Source organism: Mesoplodon bidens, assembly GCF_964165515.1.
Source record: "Mesoplodon bidens genome assembly, chromosome: 15".
NCBI classification, from domain to species: Eukaryota; Metazoa; Chordata; class Mammalia; order Artiodactyla; family Ziphiidae; genus Mesoplodon; species Mesoplodon bidens.
Genome location: NC_138171.1, coordinates 88,269,421 through 88,274,792, shown reverse-complemented (window position 1 = coordinate 88,274,792; position 5,372 = coordinate 88,269,421). Strand labels below are relative to the sequence as shown.

Below are 5,372 nucleotides of genomic sequence, written 5' to 3'. Positions count from 1 at the left end.
GCTTTCTCTTCCATACGGGAGGAGAGGGACTCAAAAGGCCCAGTCAGTGGGGTGACTTTGGTTAAGTCCCTGGTTTCTTGCTGCATAGACGAGGCTGGGGTGCAAGGAGACATCTTCGGGCTCTGTGAGGTCCCTGGCTGGCCAGACCCGAGCCCCGGAACAGTGTGCTACCTCTTTCCACCAACAGGTGACCGTTTCCTCTAGCTTTTTATCCTGTGGGGATGCTTACAGGGTGGGGTTGGGGGAGGCAAGGAGTGTAGTGTAGAGTCACAGTAGGTAAAGCAAGATCTAGGCCTGGGACCGTCAGCAGGGAGCACCTCTCTCTGTGGGGAGTCCGGTGCGGGGGAGGTCGGGGGGAACATTTCGGGGCCTGGGTCCTCTGGACAGAAGACTGGAGGAGGGAGGCCACGCAGCCCAAGGCAACAGTTAACCACAACGCGGCGGGACATGTTCCTTCTCGACCCTGACAGAGAACCCCGTCCTCCCAGCTGGGAGGACAAGGTTTGTGGAAACACTGCTGCCTGCTCAGATACGCGCGCCACGCTGCTGCGGCCAGACTCCAGAATTCGCTTGCAGTGGAACTGGGGGAGTCAGCTGACCTCGGTTAACTGCACAGATGGGGACAGCTCCCAACTCCCTCCTCCAGTCCCCAAATGGACCAACCTCGGATTCCGGGAAATCCCGGAGGGATATACCGAAACGAAAGGGAAAGGGAATAATAAAACTAGCTTTCTCTTTCCCGACCCCCACCGCCCCACGCCCTCCCCGCCCGGGTGGCCCCTGCAGGCCACATCCTCAGCACCTGATGCAGGTGTAGGCGCACTTCGGTGGAGGTTTCCCAGGGCACCACCCTGGCGCGGAAGGAGCTGGGCTCGGCCTTCTGCGCCTCCTGCATAAGGCGGTGCATAGGGTAGCGGCGGCGCAGGAAGGCCACGTCGCCGCCTGCCAGCAGCCCCGTGGGGCAGAAGTCGTTGGCGCCGTCGCTCACGTAGAAAAGGCGCTTGAAGGGCACGCCGTCGTGGGCCCGCTCGCGCCGGTAGTCGCTGAGCACCTTGTGCTGGCGCATGTTGGCGGGGCAGCGAGCGCAGCTGTGCACGTGGAAGGGCTGCAGCGCCAGCAGCCCCCAAGGGTCGGGCCCCGACGGGTTGCTGAAGATGTGGCGGAACAGGCCGTGGTGGCCGGCGGCGCGCAGCGCACTCTCCACGCCAAAGGTGTTGGCGTCTGAGATGAGAATAACCTCAAAGCAGGCACCCTGCTTGGCCACAAACTGCAGCAGCCCGCCCGTGCCGGGTGACAGGGGGATGGCCTCGTAGATGGCGCGCAGGTCCCGCGGCCGCACGCCCTGCTCGCCCAGGTACTGGAAGACACGCTGCATGTATTCGTTGTAGAAGCCCTCGCGCTAGGTGGCACGCAGGCTCTCAGGCAGCCACTGGCCCGCCGCGGCACGTGCACGACGGAGTCGTCGCTGTTTTCTTCCATGATACTCTCGTCCAAGTCGAAGGTCAGGAGGAAGCGTGGCGCGCCGGGCACAGCCATCCCACTGTCCTCTACCAGCTTTGTCCTGAGCGACCAAATCCTTTTGTGGTCACCAAAAAGAGTCCCTCAGAGGAAAGGGGGACAGGACCTCTGAGCTTCTCCTGCAGGGTGGGGAGCGGCGGCTGCAGAGGTCTGTCCCGGCTGAGTCTGGAGTGTCAAGAGTGGGGAGAGGGCCTAGCTGAGGTATTTGGGTGCTGGATGGAGCAAGGGGCGCTTACGGGAATTGGAGGGGACGCTGCATCTTATCCATCCCCAGATTTCTGGGCTCCGGCTCTCACGAGTCCTTCCAGTCCAGAGGGTCCGTGAATGGTGTGCATCGGGGCCGTTCCCTCCACTTGCCCCCCATCCCCATGTTATGTATTTTTAACCACAATAAAAAAATGAATGAAACACTGATAATACATGTTACAACATGGATAAACATTGAAAACATTCTAAGTCAAAGAAGTCATACTGAAAAGGCCACTCATATCACAACCATCTTGTGTGCTTTAAATCAATAGCAGTTTTGAAAATGAGGGGATGGGACTTCCCTGGTGGTCCAGTGGTTAACACTCTGAGCTCCCAATGTAGGGGGCACAGGTTCAATCCTTGGTCAGGGAACTAAAATCCCGCGTGCACAGTATGGCCAAAAAATAAAATAAAATTAACGTCACTGGCCTGGTTTGGATCATAGCATCGTCCTTGAACCCATCAGAGCACCCACAGGATGGAACATGGGATTGGCTAGATGTGGATCATATGCCCATCTTCAAGGTGGGTGGAACGTAGCATCAGCCCTATGGAACTGTTTGGACTGGAAACAAGTAAGAAGTTCCCAAAGGAAAGCTGAGGTTCTGGACTTTGGCATGAGAACAGATGCTGGATAGGGGAAAGCGGCAGATTCCACATCAGTGACAGCCCACCGCACAGCTGTGGGATCTGAAGGCCAAGGAAGGAAGGGGCTGATTTAGAGTCAGGGGCTGCAGCCACCCATCCAGTGCTCTTGCTGTCCGGCCACAACAGCAAGAACCTCTTCCTCTTGCAAAAGGCACAGCCCTCCTTGATGTCTCTGGTGGCGGGAGCCCAGGAGTCACACCTGCCCCCTGGCCACATGACTCACCCATCCCCCAAGAATACTGCTCATTTATCCAGTCTCCTCCCTCCTTTACAAAGAGCAGAGACTAAATGCTATGGTGGTTAGCAAATTCTTGCTCAATGAAGCAGTGGGAGGCTCAAGGATTATGCCGTATCATGGAATCCATCATTGGCAGCTTTCAGAGACCACATGGGTGCATGTGGATCTCCAAGACCATGCGGCCTCAGTGTGAAACTATCCACTGGGTGACCCAGTTGCTCCCGTATCTTTGACTCTTAATGAGTATGAATATCAAAAGTTTGTTACAGCTGGAATCCCAAAGGATTGCAAGGCCATGGTCTGCTGTATGGTTGTTGTGTCAGGGACACACTCAAATGTTTAGACGGTTATTACCTCACTTGGCAGGCTATGGGCCTGTGAGGGGGAGGCCCTTTTCTCAACCACATGCATGTTAGTAACTGAAACATCCCAAAGGGCTGTCTGTGCTGCCCAGGTAGCTGTTCAATTGCCAGCAGCAAGGTCAGCTCAGTAATTGGCCACAGGGGCTTGACAGGGACCAGACTGGCCTGAGCTGGAGGACCATAGGTGACTGCCTGGATGGTCAGAGGTCAAGGGCTGTCCTGAGACTTGATGTCTATTGATGCCCACTCAGATGGGACAAAGGAAGCCTGCAGTCCCAGGAGGGCCCCAGCAGCCCTCAGGAGGCAGCACCTGGGGGCTGGTAGGTCGCTGCACCAAGTTCTGTATAAATTCATAACATGACCATGGAGTGAGCTCACTCAGGCCTCTGCTGGACCCGGGCTGCCCAGGCCAAGTGGGGCCAGCACTACTCTCTCCAGTTCAGATGGTAGGAGGAAACCCTGTGGGCTTCTGAGGCCCTAACAGCCGTTGACTGAGGTTGAGTTGGATTTGAAGCAGTCAGTGACCAGAGCAGACATTTCATTCTTCTGCCATCAGGTTCCAGGATGGGGGTAGATAACCAGCGGTCCAGGTGAACCCCCACTCGTGAGTGACCCCAGGCAAGTCCTGTCCACCCTACAGGACTCAGACGTGTGGGGTTAGGGGGGCCGTGGGTCAGCTGTGCTTAACACTAACCCACTAACCCTAACGCCCAAATCTCTACTGTTCACTCCCTAACCCTAACCTCCTAATCTCTAATCCTAAACCCTAAGGCTCCTAACCCCTAGCCCCTAGATACTCGACCTTGACCTGTAAACTCCCAACCCTTACCCTGACCCTGACTCAGACCGTCTAACCTGATCCTCTAACCCTGACCCTCTAGCCTGCATCCTTTAACTCATCCCTCAAAACCTGGGCTCACCTGAGTGGCTCCATCCAGAGGTGAAGCAAGACCTGTCTTTGGGCCCCCACTGCCTCTGCCCTCTCCTCCCCCCAGGAACCAGAAAGCCCTGGGTTGTTGGGACTCTCCTGACCAGATGGGCAGCTGCTCCTGATCTACCTGTGCCCACACCCCCCTCCTCTGGGGCCCTTGGCCTCTGGACTGTCTGACCTTCAGTCCACCTTCAACAGCCCGGAGACTAATCCAGGTGAGACGCCTACTTCATTGGCACAGGTGGGACCTGGTCCCCATCCTCACAGCCCGGCCAGAAAGCTTTGTGCACACTGTCTCATGAGGCTGCCTGTCCCCAACCAGCTGGAGGGGTCGGGAGTCAGATGTGGAACCGAAGTGTCCTTGAGGTTGGAGTGCGGGCAGGAGACGGCAGGAGAGGTGAGAGGTGAGGTGTCATCATTCCCAAACCAGGCAGGGAGTGTGTGCTGTGTTTGCATTTCGGGCAGGGAAGAGTATGTCAGATGGAAGCTCTCAAGTAGCACACCTTGCAGGCCAACCTACTAGGAGAGTTCTTCCCTAAGCCAACGGGTGGCGCAAGACAACGCAAGAAACTGTACATATATACTTACAATGAATCTGGAAACTGGAAAGGAAACGTTACAGGTCATGGCAACCGAGGCACGAGGAGCCCGTCCCGCCCACCCAGGCTTGCGCAGTCTGGAGGTGGAGCCAGGGTAGGCTGGACAGGCAGCTCCCGGCTAGGGCCTGGGCCGGAGAGCCCCCAGAAGGTGTGGCAACCCGCAGACAATTTCCAGAGCCCACTGCAGCCAGGAGACGTTCCCTACAGAAGAGCCTCTGGCCCTGTGTGTCCACCCTGCACACAGCACGACCGTTGGTCCGTCGACCCCTGGGCCTAGTTCACGGCTGTCTGGCCGCCCCTCCCCTCACTTCCTGAGTCTCTGAGCCCCCAGGGCCCCCTTGGCCGAGCCTTCTCTGCACACCTGGCTTTCCTGACTATCCCTGCCTCTCTGAGCACACCGTGTCCTTCCCCAGGGTCTGCGGGTCTGGCTAAGGGTCCCCCTTGTCCCCGGGTGGGCACCCCAGCCAACGCTGACGCTTGCCTTTCCTAAAAGATGGCACCCTCAGTCTCACCAACTCCAAACTGTGTTGTGTTTACTTCTGGGAAAGAGGGAATGAAGAGGAAGCCCCATTCCGGCCTCACGCAAGGTGTGTGCTAACCTTGTGGACCCAAGGGACCACCACAAAGAGGCTGGAAGCCTGGCAGAGGCACAGCCCCCACCATCACCCCTGTTCCTCGGCCCATCTCCTCTCTTCTGCCATCAAACCCCTCAGCCGCCACCAGAGGAAAAATGTGGGCCTAATCCTGTCACTCTGGTTCCAAAACTGTTCTGTCTATAAAACGAAGTCAAAGCTAGCTGTCTGGCCACCCTTGCAGCCCCTCTGCGA

The 5,372-nt window shown here is 57.3% G+C and overlaps 1 pseudogene across 1 annotated transcript; it reads right to left on the bottom strand.

Annotated features, from left to right (window-relative positions):
• Nucleotides 1-556: 556 nt before the first annotated feature.
• LOC308629263 (phosphoethanolamine/phosphocholine phosphatase-like) lies at nt 557-2,177 on the bottom strand (annotated as a pseudogene). The gene has a single exon. The product of its transcript is annotated as a phosphoethanolamine/phosphocholine phosphatase-like (transcript).
• Between the last annotated feature and the right edge of the window lie 3,195 nt (nt 2,178-5,372).